Consider the following 18729-nt stretch of genomic DNA (forward strand, 5'->3'; position numbering starts at 1 on the left):
TCTAAAACCCAATTTCTTTTGATATATGAATATAAATGTATATTATACATAATCAAATGTATATTATACATAATCAAATGTATATTGATTATTTTGGTTGGTGTGGCTACTCCCCAGAAACAGAGACTTAGAGAAGTTCTTGAGATTTATGCTGTCAAATGTTCTGCAACTGTCTTAGGCAGTCAAATAAGTCAAACCTCTGATAGGTGGTACTGATAACATTGTTTAACCTCTTTGAACTCAGTTTCCTCCTATGTATTGATAATATAGTAATGATAATCTAATTACTTAAAATACATGCTAACTATCTATTTCATAGAAATGATGTCATGAGTTTTATCCCTTTTATCCTTCCCTGATTAAACTGTCTTAGTTTGTGGAACCTGTTAGGTCTTTTGAAATCTCCAGAGTCTTTCAAAATGACTATATCAAGCTCATGTGCTTCCTTTGAGTTACTAGAACCTACCACATTCTTTTATTTATTTCTAGATCTGATCTTCTTTTCCTTGTGAATCCTATCCCACAGACTAGCTGAGAAAGTTATATTTCCCAATCTAAACGTGTCATTCCTTCCAGTTTAAAAAGAAAATCTCTTTCATTTTAAGTATTTACCTTCTAAATATTCTAAATATTTAATAATATTCTAAATATTGAAATGTCCCTTATCATACATATTTTAAATAATCTCTTATAGATGATTTAGTGCATTTAGAAAAATTATTCATCCCTGAGTTCTGTCTTCTTTGAATCCCCTTTGTGGAAGCATAGAATCTGAGTATACACAGGGATTTAATATATTTTGTAGTTGTGAGAAGGGGCTCTTACAAGAATGCAAAGTTTTCTGGGTCTTCACTGTTCTCTGTTGCATATTGACTAAGCGAAGGCCCTCTTTCAGAAGTGATAGCTGAGGTAACATTGCAAGGTAGCATGCTGGAACCTAATGCTGTAGTACTTGTCCAAGCAGTTTCTCATGCTTACTAAGCCACTGAAGGTGTTCAGAATATGTCACCCCAAAATGTCACTTTGGCATATTGATTATTTTGAAATATTGGCACTTATGAAACAGTAGGTATAAGAAGGAAAGGGTCAGAAACCCTCCTTTGTCTTTCTGAAAGCAAGAGATAAAACTCCAGTGTGAAATGTATGCTCCTTGTACCAGGAGGTAGAAGACAATCTTATCACCAGAGACAGGGAATTTGGGGCCAAGAAATCTGTACAAAGTTTGCTAAGCTAACCTTTGTCTTCCTATTTACAGTTTCTACCATTTACTACCCCAGCTCAAAACTCTTTGTTTTGTCAGTTCTTCACAAATTTATTGTTTCTTTGCCTAAAAGGTGTAAAAGCTTCCTGCTCTGGTCAATTCCCTGGATCTTCATTCTATTGTGAAGGCTCCCACATGTATGTAAAGATTTGATATAATTTGTATGCTTTTTTTCCTGTTAATTTATCTTATATCAGTTTAATTCTTGGGAACAGTCAAGAAACCTAAAGAAGGTAGAGGAGATTTTGTTTCTCCTGTACACCACAGACACCCTGGTCCCTGGGACCAGAAACTGAGCCTCAGACTGGTGCTCACTAAAGCACGTAGGAATACCTGGGGGCCAGCACTACATAGGCAGCTGAGGAAAAGCCAGGAAAAAGGCATCAGACTCATCTCTACAGGCATTTCACATCTAGAGCCCAGGCCACTGCTCCTCACTTCCTTGGAAGTAATCACTAGCAGGCTTTCTCTAAGACTTGGGTGCTTTGGCCTCAGACTTCCCCCAGCCATGTGGATCTTCCTCTCCCCTTTCCCAAGGGGAAAGGGGAACAAGCTCTCCTTCTTCCCTCAAATCTCCAACCTAGTAAAAGCAGATTCTTCATATATTCCATGTCATCTCCTGGGTCTTGTCTTTTCTGGCAGGTGTAAACTCCAAGGCCTAATATGGCCTGGGTTTTGTGGCATTAAGTACACTTCAAATTTAGTATACTTTCTATTACTGTAAAATGCTGGCATTAAAAAAAACAAAGAAACTATAATTTTCCTAAAAGCAGACAAATAAGTCAGCTGCTTAGTAACCTCTTTGTTCTAGAGGAAACGTCCACCTCCTTCCTAGGGTAATAGCTCAGTCTTGGAGCATAAGGCTCTGAGAGAACATAGTTCATTTGTTAAATGAAGAGGGTGAGCAATATTTAGAGTCAAAGTGTTATTGTTAAGACACTAAACAAGTTTGCACATATAAAAATGATCTTGAATAATTCACTAATTTAGGTTTTTGTGGATATAATTCAATGGAGGATGAATAATGTTTGAAATTATTCTTATACCAAATAAGTATGTACATGTATTAGTTGTGTGTGATTTCTATGATGGCTTGTTTAATGGAAAAAATACAGACTGGGAAGTGTATGACCTGCTTTGCAGTTATGTATAAGGCCAAATCTCTGCTAACTCTTAATAGTTGATGATTCCATAAAACACTTTTTAAAAACATTTTAATATGAGCTTATGTGAATAAAGTTGCTTTTCTTCCATTTAACAGTAGGTCTTTTTCCCCTCATTCCAGTCTTGCATCAGGTATGTTGCATGTAACAGGTCAACTGCATTTGGCAATGAATTGGCTGCTGTGTCAGACTTAATTGCATTTTACCTTTTACGATATGACCATGCATACAATGCATCATATTACTCTGTTCCCCAAAATTGATATCTCAGCAGATATCTTGGAAGGTTGGGTTACAAAGGAACTAAATAGTGAATTCTGAGCAATTGTGATGCTGGGAACAGAATAATGCATGCAGTTTGTCGGCTCCATGATGATTCAGCAAATTTGTTTGGCCCCACTCATGTTCCATTAACTTTTTTCATAAAATGATTGAAACACAGAGATATACAGTTAGCCAATGTGAAAGTAGATGGTAAAAAAGCAAAAGAATATGCTGAGTGACATTGGTCATTAGCTGGAAAAACAGCACAATACTGTAGCAAATTTTTGTAAGTGATTAAATTGGTATCTTCATCCATCAACACACCATATTTCTGGAATAGATTGAATTGTATTGGTACGTGCCACAAAAAAGGGCAAACACATTTCTCTGACCTCTGAAACGGCAGGGCACAGTTGTACCATTTCAAGATGGAAAGCATTATGGTGGTTATATGGAACGTCATCTGTCAAAAATTCTGAAGGTAGAGGAGAGTTTGTTTCTCCCCTGTACCACAGACACCCTGGTTCCTGGAACCAGAAACTGAGCCTCAGCTGCTTAGTAACCTCTTTGTTCTGGAGGAAACAATTCTTCTCATTCTGTGGACAGGAAAACTGAGGCAAGAGATCATATGTCTGCTGGCCAAGGGCATATAATAAATAGAAAAGCTGGATATAGACAAGCAGTCTAGCTTTTAAATTCATGTTTTCCCAATCAATACTTTGGCCTCAATGATTTCTGCTTATTTTAATATTCATTTGGAGAATGGACACCAATATTTTGATAATAAGTCTTGCTACAGTGTCAGAACAGCTCAGGTACAGAGGCAAAAAAGACTTTGTCTATCCCTGGAGGCAGGCAAATTACAGCCCTGGGGCTAAGTCTGCTCCAGTATCTGTCTTTGCAAATAAAGTTTTATTGGGACACAGCCATGTCTATTTGTTTATATATTATCTGTGGCTGCTTTTATGCTACAATTACAGAATCAAGTAATTGCAACAGAGATTGTATGGACTGCGAATACTGAAATATTTACTATCTGTCTCTTTGGAGAAATATGATGACCATTGGCAGTCTGTAGACTTTATTGCTCTCTCTTGAATAACTTGAAGATAACTGAGCACCTCATACTTTAGAATGAACAACCTGTCTCATTCTAGCTTTCAGATGCAGCAGCAAGATTTCTAGCCCCAGGTGATGTAATGGGTTATCAGAAGTATCCAGCAGGCAATACGTACATCACAGTGATGTTGTGGATATTAAGTAGAATACCAGGACTAGGAGGAGACGGAGATGGGAATCTGTGAAGGTGGATTCATTCATATATTGACACAAATCATTTAGGAGGGCCTAATTTGTGACAAATTTTTGCAATGAGCATTTAGGGCAAAGTGGTGAAGGAGAGAAAAATGTCTCCTGTATTCTTGTGGCTTAAAGACAATCGCTGATGAGGTCATAGCTAAGCCTGAAACCATTATTGATTTTAGGGCCAACATGTTAATTTATATGTATCCAACATTTAAAAAAAAAATGTGTGCATATATTAAACTATTTAAAATGGAACATATTAGAAAATATACACCAACCTATTGTACCAAAAATCACTGTATGTACACTTCATATGTGCATTTATTAGCGATTTTAATACATATATTAAAGGAAGGAAAAATAAATGGCTAGGGCAGTGATTCACTGATCATTAAGAGCTTTGATACAATCACATATTTTTCTTGTTAATATAAATAAATAAGCTTTCTAATAAGAAACTAAAAAAAAAATAAAAAAATAAAAGAGATCACTGAAAACAAGAATCTACCTTTCCATTATAATCCCCGGGGCTGACCATAGAAACAAATGTACTCCTTATGTATTCATTCACCTTGTGGAAGCTGTGCTAGATCCTTTCCTCCCTTCTCCACTCTGCATACCCATTAATTAGCATATTTCCCTTTATAGCTACTCTGGATTCTGCTGTGTCCCCCTGTTGTTCACTGTTCCAGCTCTTTTTGCCTGCTCCCCATTCTACTACCCTACTGTTCCTGAGGCTAGGATTTCACAGGGAGTATAAATGAAACTGGAGGAGAGAGCACACCATACCAGTCAAACTCAGTGAGATAGAATTATAAGATTAATGTCTGAGAGTATGCAGTGGAGGCTACATATCTGGGCCGAAGCAAAGAATTTGATGAAGTGTCTCATGAAGTTTCACATAAAATTGATTCAAATTGCTTGGAAAAAGAACACTGTCAAAATGAGAACCTGCAAGGGCCTAAACAGCAGAAACAAAGAGCTTCAGTCTGAAGTATGTGGAGTTCACAAGTATCTGGGCTTGCATAAATTGGTGGATCAGGGGATTCAAAAAACGTTTAGCAGTGACGTAGGAAAGAGAATGGAAATTGGGTTTATTATGTACCAAGATTTCAGAGAATATAATATATTTCCACAAATTTCTCTCCAGCTCTGGCCCTTCCCTACTAAAAATTATAATCATTATTTTCATACAAACTAATACCAAAACCATTGAATTTCATGAGGAATGTAGATAAAATTAAACCAAATCCAAGATATAGACAAAGCTGTTTTTTTCTTTTATATCCAAATGACTGCATTAGGTACTTTTTTCTTCAAGATTCTGACTGTAATACTTTACTACTTCAGGTCTAAATCTCCTTTCCCTCCCCGAATTGCCCCATTGCTTCATTCCATATTCCTTATCACTTTTTAGTCTTTATAGACTTGATTCCCCAACCAAATTCATTCTCAGCATCTCCTTCTCGCCAACTGGTGTCACCTGGTCACTCAATTGTAGCCCACTTTATTTATTCTTATTTTGCCTGTGCCACATGGCTTGTGGGATCTTAGTTTCCCGACTAGGGATCGAACCTCCCGGCACTCGGCAGTGAGAGAGTGGATTCCTAACCACTGGACCACCAGAGAATTCCCAATTATAGCCCATTTTAAACTCAGGACTACTTCCCAAGCTCTATTTTTGCTGTCTCTGCTGATAAGAAACCGCACATAACTCTCCCTGAAAGAAGACAACAGATTCATCTGGAACCATAGTTCTCAAATGCTCATGAATGCCTGAATTACCCAGAGAGCTTGTTCAAAAACCCATGACTGGACTCCATCCTAGAGTTTCTGATTCAGGGTTTCTGAGGTGGAGACTGAGAATTTGCATTTCTAACAAGTTTCCAGGTAATGCTCATACTTTTGGTCCGGGGACCACATTGGGAGAACAGCTGCTCTAGAACTCCAGTCTCTGTTCTCTTCCCTCACTGACACTCCTCATACTTATCTGACAGAAGTAACTTGTGAACTCTGAGAATATCAGCCCCTTTCTTGAAATTCTCAGGCGGAATTAAGAACAAACTTCTTCCTGTATAAGATCTCTAATAATGAAGCTCAGTTTCTAGTTTCAGTCTCTTCTCCTGCTAAAGCCCTTGGATTCCAAACACCATATACCATATATATATTAGCTAAACCAAACTATTTTTGAACCTCCAGAGATCTCTTGCCTTTCTTCCTGTTTTCTCTGCACATACTGATTCCTTTTGCTTGCCTGACAAAATGACTCTCAAGCATGGAATTATATAGACAATGTCACTTTCCCTGCAAATCATTCTCTTTCCCTGAAAATATCAGGTGTTCATTTTCTACAGATCTTGCATTTACATATTTCAGAGTACTTGTGCAATTGCTTTCTTGCTTGTCTTTCTCTAGTAGGGGGATATATGTTCCTTGAGTATGCTAAGGTGGGTGGTTTAATAGTGAATACACAATCCCACAGCATCTTGCATAAAATCTGGCACATTTTTGGTTTCCTCTCTCTCTCTCTCTCTCTCTCTCTCTATATATATATATATATATATATATATATATATAATTTAAATAAATGATTCATATATATATATAAATTATTTAAATAAATGATTCCTCCTTTATGACACTTCACCCTACATCTTCTCTGTGAGCCAGGTCTTTCCTTTCTTTCTGATGCTTCCTCTGTACAACTTAAACTAACCAATGCATTATACTAGCACTAGTTATAGAAGGCAAAGGTTTTTTTTTTCCTATCTTTAAAAATCCTGTTAGAAGTGTCTTAGCCTCACTCACTCTGTGTAGAGTCAAGCTTAGAATAATAACATGGTAATACTTTTTAATAATAACCTAAACAAACTAAACATATGATGTTTATTCTATTGCCTTCTTTTTATGTGTTTGGAGATATTGCTCCCAATTAATTTCTCATGAACCTTGAAAACAATTTTATCATGTGAGTGCTGTTATTAGTTCCAAATTACAGATGGCGGAACAGAGAGATTAAATATTTTTTTCAATATCATACACATTGTAAGTGGTAGTTGATGATTTTAGCTGAAGCAGTCTAGTTTCAGTACCTTGGATTTAAGTGCTATGCAAATATGTTCACAGACCCATGCTTGCAGATTAATATTATTTCGACATTTGCAAGATTCCTAGAACATTCATGCATTCTTGAATATAAAGTAGATTTCTCTTAGGAAATAATTTATCCTACACTTTGTATGAGAGAAATAAGTTATCCAGATTGTACATCATGGCGCTTCTCGGTCTCAAGAAATTTTACTGGTGACACAGTGTGATAAATCTGTGAAACAGGACTATGTTCATGATCCTCGTTCTTCAGTTAGAATTTCTAGTTTTGTTGGAGGAAAGGGATAAGACAATTCCTCCTTTACTGCCAGAATCCAAAAAATAGAAAAGATTCTGGAAGACCTAAAATAGATTTTCTGATTTAGAAGATCCTAGAAGTCATAAGCTAGACTCAATGAGTACAGTGGGACATAGGCTAGAATGAGAGGGTGCTAGAAAATAGGGTATTCAAATGGAGAAAATCCTGCTCAAATGATGATCTTGATTAGGACATAGGTTATCCAACAAACTATATATATTCCTTCACAGAAAAATTAGAGATTGACCTTACTTTATGTCTTTGCGACCGTTTTACTACATCATGTATGTTGTTTGTATTCTTCTCTTACACCATATAGCAAAGAGCTTGATACTCTTATCTCAATAATGCCATCAGTATTCAAAAAGTAGCAACGTTAGCCTCTTTTATTTTATCAAAATTATATTAAAAAAAATGCTCACCTCTGTTTAGTTAAGCTCATTCCTATGAATATTTGTAGAGTACTGTGTGTAAAACTATGAACCAGGTACTTATCACAGATGTGTGGATCAGTAAGACTCAGTCTTAACCTTAAAGAACTTAAAATCCAACAAAGAGGATGTTAGTGGTTTTGATGTACTTTAACAAAATTTCAAACCCAGTCAACTGCTACAGCCCAGAATCTAAATCACTGCAGTAAATGGGAAAAATCCTTGCAAAGGAGACTGGCATGAATAAAGCATATTACGAAGATTAAATCAGGTGGCAATATTGAGGAAAATTTAAACTAGGAAGTGTCTGCAGAAGGTGTGAACTAGAAAGAGGAAGTGTGGAGCAGTGCTCAAAAGCTCAGGGTTTTCTTGATTCAGATCTGAATCTACTTTCTTGCTATGTGATTTGGAGCAATTTGTTTAACTATTCTGAGTTTCATTTTTCTTACTAGTAAAATGCAGAAGAGACCAATGTTACTATGATTATTCATTGAGACAATGCATGTGAATTACTTAACAATGTGCCTGGCGTTAAACAAGTGCTCAGTAGTTAATTGTTAATATGATTTTATTATTATTTCTGTTATTTGGTGTGGAGAGAAAGGGGGACAATTTATGAGAGAGATTATTGAAGGAGAACAAAAAATATAACTTGCTGGCATGTGGAGAGAGGAGAAAGAAAGTGATATCAAGGTGACTCTAAAATATTGATTCTGGGTAAAGGGAGAAAAGCCTCATTAGTAGAAATAAGAACCACAGTGATTACTACTCCCTAAACCATCTCCTGACAACAGAACTAACAATAACAAAATGCAAAGAAGATTATTTAGATTCAGCCTTTCATTATCTCCTTTTCAGGTCCACCTGGGAAGCATTGGGCTCCCAATTTTGGAAGAGCATAGCAAAGTTGACAACAGAGCAACAAATTTATGCTTATAAGTGACTCTGTTTGGGAGTGAAAGTCATGGTGACCAAGGAAGCCAACAAAAAATTATTTTTTTATTTACTTTTCCAAAATAAGTTTCATCTATAATGTTTCTATTTTTCTTTCTTTCTTGTCCATTTCTAACCAGTTATATTCCCAGATTTTGCAATTCCAGTCTCAAAATATTCTTCCCCAAATGTGTTATGTTGATTTATATATCCTGAAAAATTAAGGATTATAGGCTTCTGATCACAACTTATTTTGAATAGGTGGCAGTTTAGATAATGCTTAAAAAATTAAAAAGATAACCATGGCAACATTTTTTATGTCTTGAGAAAAAAAGACAAAATCAATGCTTCAGTGATTTTGTGACTAAATAAAAACTGAATGATTCTTAGCTATTGAATAGTATCAACTTCCCTGAGTCAAAGGGAAGAAATGTTGGCCAATAGAAATTTTATTCTTTCCAGTTTACAAACCTGGTGAACACATAGGAAGGCTTACTGACAAAGCTTAATCTTTCTTCCCTATGAAATTACATGGTGTTGATTGTATAAGCTACAAATTAAAAGGTTAATTAAAACTATAGTTACTCTCGTTACACAGAGCAGAGATACAATTTATAATAATACATATGTAAAGAAAATAAGTTTATAAGGATTGTGAAAATAACTTCTGTATAATAAAGTAGCACAAAGAGAACATAAATTCTTTCCTCAGTATACATCCATCCTGTGCCTGTCCAAGGAGCACCCAGGCCCTGCAGACTAACCTTCCACTCTGGGAACCAGGAGTGGTGATTAGACCACATGGTGACAGTACTTGATTAGAAAATCTTTCTGGACATCTCCTTTGAGTACTTTAAGAAATGTCTGCTGTAGGTCTTCCCTGCATATCTCATGCTGAAAACAGGTCTTACCACCTGAACTTTTTAAGCCTGTGCCTCTTAGAAATCCAGGTTCTTTTGTCTGTTCCCTCATTCTGTAAACTGGTATTGTGAAGAAGCTCTTCTCTACACATGACCAAATGTCTATGTGCTCTATTTTCACCTATCTATTCAAGATCTTTTCTATGGATTAAGTTCTTTATTTATTATATGTACTTTGTTTTTTTGCTAATGGTTTTCTTCTGTTGGACCTTGATTGTCCCATCAACTTTTAGCATTCCCAAACCTGTATTTTTTCTTGTCCCTAGATTACATCTCTACTGGATTTGTATTTTCCCTAGGTTCAAGTTGTCTAGGCTCTTATTTGGACATGAGATTTTTTAAAGTATGTAAGAGCTATCTTAGTCCCTTTCCCACAAATTCACATTAGCTCCTCCTTTAGCTAAATTTGGTTCCTTAACACTTTCAGGATGATATTCTGAGAGCTATTAAGCAAAAATATATTGTCAGGATTTAACACCAGAAAATAGATTTAAAGACGGCTCAAAACTGCTTCATATAAATGAACTAGTTTTCTAGCTTTCCAATACTAAATTTCCTGGACAGAAAATCATATTAAGGGACAAATCACCACAGAGCCAAAGGAAACAAAGATTAGATATAAGCATCTTCAGAAGCAACAATATTTCAATATTAATAACGGATCTTAAATTTGGATACAGTGAAGGTTCTGACATGACTCAAGCCTTTCTATTTGAGAGATGTGGACAAAGAGTATATACTGATCCTTTAAGAACCCCTGAAATTGAAGAATTTAAACAGGCAGTTGTGGCCAGATATTATTTTTGATTCCTTGGTAACTATATATTAGACACAAAGCACAGAATTTCTGTGAGAATAGGGTGTGAACGTGTGTGTGTCCTCATGTATGTGCTGAGGGAGTGTGCAAACATGCCCTAACAAGGACAAATACAATTCCACGTAGGTTAAATTTGTTAAAATTTAGAACTATGCTTCCATTATTAATATGCTCTAAGCTTTAATTCTGGGTTTGGGTTCTTCTAATAAGTCTAATCTCAATGAACAATGACAGAAATTTCAACAGTACATTATCTTAATTTCATGTGAAAATTCCATCTTGGTTAAAATGAAATTATTTTTAAAGAACTTTGTGTATTTAATTTCAGATTATTTTATGAGTATGGGATTAACTGAAAGGAGAAGGGAGAATGGAGTGTAGGACACTAGGTATCTTATATTTTGAAGAAACAACAGGAGGAGAAGTAAAGAAAATGGAGCTCCTGGCTTTATGTGTGATTTTCAACAAGACTCAATTTCTCCTACCTCTTTACCTCTAAAAAAAAAAAAAAAAAAAAAAAAGACTGCACTTTGGAAAATGAAATTACCAAGTATCTGTTTTTGTTTCTTTTCCAATCACCAATTTCTTCTCCTTTCCATGTACTAGTGCTAAGATCCCAGGGTCTGTTTAATTTTTGTAACAGACTCTGTGTCATTTGAGTGAGGCTGTTGTATTGCTGAATGTCTCCAGCTTTAGAATATAATTTATTAAATTAAGCTAAAATTTGACTGTCTGTATCTAGTTCTTTCCTCTGAGGCAATTCAGAGCAATCAAATTCCTGTACTTGAGAATTTTTCAAATAATTGATGGAACTGTTGTGTTATCATCTAGATACTTACTATTAATATTTTACTGGGTTTAACATGACACTAAAATCCAGGTTGACAGATTCTTCACCAGTATTTTTTAAATAAGTCTATTATTTTGGCGACATGTGGATATTACCCTATTGGTTCCTGAGATGAGAATATTTCCTTCCTCAGAACTTCTGCCTAAGAGAAACATAACATTGAAAAGATTTAAAATTTGAGTAGAACATTACATACCGTGGAATCATCAAGGGAAGTGGTAAATTAAGTTTTTCAAATATTAAAGAGATTATTGAATTGGAAAAAAAAACATACGGTCAGAAAGTCCAAAGTGATAATTTTGTTTATTGGCCACTTGAAAGCAAAATTCAAGGCTAAAACTTAAAACTATCTAACAATATTCTGTCTTCTAAAGATTAATTTATCAACCAAATTTTGTGGGAAAAAATATTTTTTTTAGAAATAAGATGACTTTGTTTTAGCTTAGGTTATTGTTTCATATATCTTCTCATGACTTCCCATGCTATTTTTATAGATCTTATTAAGTTTCAGCTCTGTCTATTTTATAATTATTTTATGGATTTTATTTTATGGCTTTTGGCATGGTTATTGAAGAAGTAGAAACTATAACAATCACTACACTCATAGAAAAACAGTCTCATAGATTAGACAATGGGTGTGAACATGTTAAGAAATCTAGCAATCAGCTATTAAAACAAACAAATTTAATCTGTTCATTCTTTTAAGAAGAGCCTAGCTCTGTGTTTTCAATATTTAAGGATCATATTTGAATCAAGAATATGAAGATTTTTTATACCCTTTTTTGCCAAACAAACTTTGAAAATATTATCTATCATTTTGTTTAAATACCTAGATAAATATTCATGTGAAGTTAAGATTTCGTTTTGACAAATGACAAACAAAATTACAGACAACTGTCAGAGTAAAGGAACATATTTGTGTCAAAAACCAATAAAAATTAACATCTAGAATTTACAGTAAACTACTAAAATCAACAAGAAAGAAATATAAGACATCCAATATGAAAAGAGTGGAAGAGTTTAAGTGGGAAATTTACAGGAGGGAAAATAAACAGCCCTCATAGTGTTAGTCATCTTGATTAAAAAATAGTCTGTTGATGGGCACTTGGGTTGTTTCCATGTCTTAACTATTGTAAATAGTGCTGCTCTGAACATTGGAAAGATATTCATAAAGGAATATTACTTGGCCTTGAAAGGATGAAATACTGCCATTTTCAGGAAAAGAGATGGACCTAGAGAATATTATACTTAGTGAAGTAACTCAGAGAAATATAACTACTATATGATGTCAATTATATGTGGAATCTAAAAATAATACAAATGAATCTATGTACAAAGCAGAAATAGACTCCTAGACATAGAAAACAAACTTATGGTTACCAAAGGGGTAATTTGTCATCCCTTCATTTGTTCCAAATTAGAGTATGGGATTAACAGATACAAACTACTATATGTAAAATAGATAAGAAACAAGGATTTATTGTATGGCATAAGGAATTACATTAAAAGCACAAGGAATTACATTAAATATCTTGTAATAACCTATAATGAAATATGATCTGAAAAACTAACTGAATCACTTTGTTGTACATCTGAAACTAACACAATATTTTAAATCAACTATACTTCAAAAAAAGGTACAAAAAAGTAGTCTGTCATAAAAGGTGTGTGTTCATACACACACACATATATAAATATATATTGGGAAGGAAGACATAAACCTGTCTTTGTTCATAAATGACATGTCCATCAAATAGAAAATGCAGAATAATTGTCAAAAAAATAACCCTCATGGAACTAATAAGTAATTATAGCAAGGTTGCAAGATAGAAAGTTAATGTACAAAAGTCAGTTGCTTTTCTGTATACCAACCATGAACATAAGGAATTTGAAATTAAAAACACAGTACCACTTATATTAGCACTCCCCCAAAAAACTAAATATTTAGCTGTAAATATGACAAAATCATATAAGACCTATATGAAGAAAACTACAAAATTCTGATGAATGAAATCAAGGAAGAAATAAATAAGTGGGGGGATATTCCATGTTCATGGATAGGAAGACTCAATATTGTCACGAAGTTTGTTCTTTTCAACTTGATCTGTAGATTCAATGAAATCCCAATGAAAATCTCAGCAAGTTATTTTATGGATGGATACTGACAAACTGATTCTAAAGTTTATATGGAGAAGCAAAATACTCAGAATAGTCAATGCAATGTTAAATGACAAGAACAAAGTAAGAGGATTGATCCTACCAAGCTTCAAGGCTTACTATAAAGCTGCAGTAATCGAGGCAGTGTGGTATTCCAGATAATGGAATATTATTCAGCACTAAAACGAAATGACATATGAAGCCATGAAGACGTGGAGAAACCTTAAATGTATAATAATAAGTGAAAGGAGTCGATTTGAAAAGGCTCCATGTCAAATAGTATGATTCCAACTACTTGACAATCTGGAAAAGGCTAAAATATGGAGACAATGAAAAGATCAGTGGGTGGGGAAGGAGGAAATGAATAGATAGAACACAGAGAATTTTTAGAACAGTGAAAATAGCTTATTTGATATTATAATGATGCATATATGTCATTATACATTTGTCCAAACCCATAAATTGTACAAAACCCAAAGTGAACCATAATGTACACATGGACTTTGGATGATAATGATGTGTCAGTGTAGGCTTATCAATTATAACAAACATACCACTCTGGTGGGAGATGTTGATAAGGGGAGAGGCTATGAATGTGTGGGGGAAGGGAGTATATGGGAAATTCCTTTAGGTTTACCTCAATTTTATTGTAAATTGAAAACTCTAAAATATAGTCTTTAAAAAAATAGTTTTGGGCATGAGGAATATAAAATGTAAAATAGGAACATAAAATATTCAACTTAATTTATCATTAGATAACTGTAAGTTAAAATGATCATGAGGTATTACTATATACCCATTAGAGACAAACATTAGAAAGTTCAATATATCCAACTGTGGGCAAGAATTTGGAGCAACAGGAATACTTGTGTATTGCTAATGGTAGTGATATCCGGTGACATTTTGTCATATGAGGAGTATGTATACACCATGATAGAGCAGTCTCAACCTTAGCTGTGTTCCAGGAAATACTTTCACATAGTAATTTGTGATGGATATATGCAGGCAAGGATGTGGCACCTAATATAGCAAGGAATTGAAGGCAATTTAGATGTCTATCACCTGTGGAACAGCAAATAGGATTCAGGAATACATGGAATGGAATCTTGTGGAAGAGTGCAAAGAAATGAGCTTGATAGACATAGGGCAACGTAGATACATTTTTGTAAAATGTATTGAAGGACTAAAGTAAGAAGACAAGATTTATAGCACAATATTCTTCCTGTAAATTAAGCAAAAATATTAATGCCATATATTTTACAAATATCCAATGGAATGAATTGGTGCTTATACAGGTATGTGTCAGGGATGAATGGGGGTGGGGTTCTGAGAGGTAGATCAAAAAGTAGACAAAGATAGAGATAAGATAGCAATACTGATACAGATAGACAGATAAAGATATAGAGATGGAGTTAGTAGATAGAGATAAAGACTGAACTAGCATCAGATACTTATGAGCATAGTGTACCACATGCTGCAAATTATGATTAAATCAATGTTGTGTACATTAAAGGGAACTCAAAAAATCCTCTTAGAATGAGGAGCCAAGAAAACTACTTTTCCCTTCCTGAAGTATTGGGTTGGCCAAAAACTGCCTTTGGTTTTTAAATAAAAAGAAAAGACACATTTTTCATTTTCACCAAGAACTTTATTGAAAAATGCATTCAGCCTTTTGTTCCACTATCTTCTGCCATTTTTTCAGGCAACTTCTTAATTCCATCTTCCGAAAACTTTTTATCATTCTGAGCAAAGAACTCTTCCAGCTGCCTTTTACAGTCTTCCAGGGAAATGATTTTTTTTCCATGAAGAGAATTTTCTAAAGACTGAAATAAATGGAAATCCAAAGGTTAATGTCTAGTGAATACGGCAGATGAATCAGAACTTCTCAGTCAAGCTGTAACAGTTTTTGCCTGGTCATCAAAGAAACATGTGGTCTTGCATTATCCAGATGAAAGATTATGCATTTTCTGTTGACTAATTCTGGAATCTTTTCACCAAGTGCTGCCTTCAGTTGGTCTAATTGGGAGCAGTACTTGTTGGAATTAATCGTTTCATTTTCCAGAAGGAGCTCATCATAGAGGACTCCCTTCCAATCTCAATATATACACAACATCACCTTCTTTGGATGAAGCCCAGGCTTTGGTGTGGTTGGTGGTGGTTCATTTCACTTGCCCCACAATCTCTTCCATCCCACATTATTGTACAGTATCCATTTTTCACCACCCGTCACAATTTGTTTTAAAAATGGAAATTTTGAGACCTTTAAGATGGCAGACGAGTAAGACGTGAAGATAACCTTCCTCCCCACAAATACATCAGAAATACATCTACATGTGGAACAACTCCTACAGAACACCTACTGAACACTGACAGAAGACCTCAGACTTACCAAAATTCAAGAATCTCCCCCAAAAACAGAGACAAAAGAATAAGGACAGAACCTGTACCTCTGGGACGGAGCTGTGAAGGAGGAAAAGTTTCCACACACTAGGAAGCCCCTTCACTGGCAGAGACAGGGGCGTGGTGGGGGGAAGCTTCAGAGCCATGGAGGAGAACACAGCAACGGGGTGTAGAGAGCAAAATGGAGAGATTCCTGCACAGAGGATTGATGCCAACCAGCACTCACCAGCCTGAGAGGCTTGTCTGCTCACCGGCCGGGGTGGGTGGGGTCTGGGAGCTGAGGCTCGGGCTTCGGTCAGATCCCAGGGAGAGGACTGGGGTTGGTTGCATTAACACAGCCTGAAGGGGGCTAGTGCGCCACAGCTAACAAGGAGGGAGTCCAGGAAAAAGTCCGGAACTGCCTAAGAGGCAAGAGACAATTATTTCAGGGTGTGTTAGGAGATGGGATTTGGAGCACCACCTAAATGAGCTCCAGAGATGGGTGTGAGCCACAGCTATCAGAGTGGACACCAGAGACAGGCATGAAATGCTGAGGCTGTTGCTGCAGCCACCAAGAAGCTTGTGTTCAAGCACAGGTCGTTCTCCACAACTCTCCTCCTGGGACCCTGTACAGTCCACCACTGCCAGGGTTGCATGACCAGGGACAACTTTCCCGGGAGAGTACACGGCACATCTTAGGCTGTTGCAACATCACACAGGCCTCTGCCACAACAGGCTCTTCCCACATTCCATACCCCTCTCTCTCCCTGGCCTAACTGAACCAGAGCTCCCTAATCAGCTGCTACTTTAATCCCATCCTATCTGAGCAAAGAACAGATGCCCTCAGGTGACCTACACACAAAGGCAGGACCAAATCTAAAGCTGAACCCCAGGAGTTGTACAAACAATGAAGAGAAAAGGAAATTTCTCCTAGCAGCCACAGGAGCAGTGGATTAAATCTCCACAATCAACTTGATGTACCCTGCATCTCTAGAATACCTGAATAGACAGTGAATCAACCCAAAATTGAGGTGGTAGACTTTGAGAGCAACTGTAGATTTGGGATTTGCTTTCTGCATCTAATTTCTTTCTGGTCTTATGGTTATCTTAGTTTAGCATTTAAGTTTATTATCATTGGTAGATCGGTTTATTGATTTGGTTGATCTCTTCCTTTATATATATATATATATATATATATATATATATATATATATATATATATATATATATTCTTTTTCTCTCTTTTGTGAGTGTGTATGCTTCTTTGTGTGATTTTGTCTGGATAGCTTTGCTTTTACCATTTGTCCTAGTGTTCTGTCTGTCCAATTTTTTTTGTTGTTTTTTTAGTAGAGTTTTTAGTGCTTGTTATTATTGGTGGCTTTGTTTTAGTTCCCTTCTTCCTTCATTTTTTTTATTACTTTTAAATTTTTTTATTTTTAATATTTTTTAAATTTTGACTATTTTTTGTCTTTCTTTCTATTTTTCTCCCTTTTCTTCTGAGCCATGCGGTGGACAGGGTATTCATGCTCCAGGCAGTGTCAGGCCTGTGTCTCTGATGGGGGAGAGCTGAGTTCAGGACATTGGTCCACGAGAGTCCTCCTGGGTCCATGTAATATCAAATGGTGAAAGCTCTCCCAGAAATCTCCATCTCAATTCTAAGACCGAGCTCCACTCAATGACCAGCAAGCTATGGTGCTGAACACCCTGTGCCAAACAACTAACAAGATAGGAACACACCCCACCCATTAGCAGAGAGGCTGCGTAAAATCATAATAAGTTCACAGACACCCCAAAACACAGCACTAGACACAGTACTACCCACCAGAAAGACAAGATACAGCCTCATCCATCAGAACACAGGCACCAGTCCCCTCCACCAGGAAGCCTACACAACACACTGAACAAACTTTAGCCACTGGTGGCAGACACCGAAAGAAAGGGAACTACGAACCTGCAGCCTGTGAAAGGAGACCCCAAACACAGTAAGTTAAGCAAAATGAGAAGACAAGAAACACAGAGCAGATGTAGGAGCAAGGTAAAAACCCACCAGACCAAACAAATTAAGAGGAAATACACCGTCTACCTGATAAAAGTATTAATAGTAATGATAGAAAAGATGATCAAAAATCTTGGAAATAGAATGGGGAAACTATAAGAAATGTTTAACAAGGACCTACAAGAACTAAAGAGCAAACAAAATATGATGAACAACACAATAAATGAAATTAAAAATTCTCTAGAGGGAATCAATAGAAGAATAACTGAGGCAAAAGAACGGATAAGCGACCTGGAAGATAAAATAGTGGAAATAACTATCGCAGAGCAGAATAAAGAAAAAATAATGAAAAGAAGTGAGGAAAGTCTCATAGACCTCTAGGACAACATTAAGGACACCAACATTCAAATGATAGGGGTCCCAGAAGAAGAAGAGAAAAAGAAAGGGACTGGAGAAAATATTTGAAGAGATTATAGTTGAAAACTTCCCTAATATGGGAAAGGAAATAGTTAATTAAGTCCAGGAAACACTGAGAGTCCCATACAGGATAAATCCAAGGAGAAACAGGCCAAGACACATATTAATCAAACTATCAAAAATTGAATACAAAAAAAACCTCTTAAAAACAGCAAGGTAAAAAAACAAATAACATACAAGGGAACCCCCATAAAGTCAACAGCTGGTATTTCAGCAGAAACTCTGCAAGCCAGAAGAGGGCGGCAGGACATGTTTAAAGTGAAGAAAGGGAAAAACCTATGACCAAGATTACTCTACCCAGCAAGGATCTCATTCAGATTTGATAGAGAAATTAAAATCTTTACAGACAAGCAAAAGCTAAGAGAATTCA

Source organism: Phocoena phocoena, chromosome 14, assembly GCF_963924675.1.
Source record: "Phocoena phocoena chromosome 14, mPhoPho1.1, whole genome shotgun sequence".
Lineage (NCBI taxonomy): Eukaryota > Metazoa > Chordata > Mammalia > Artiodactyla > Phocoenidae > Phocoena > Phocoena phocoena.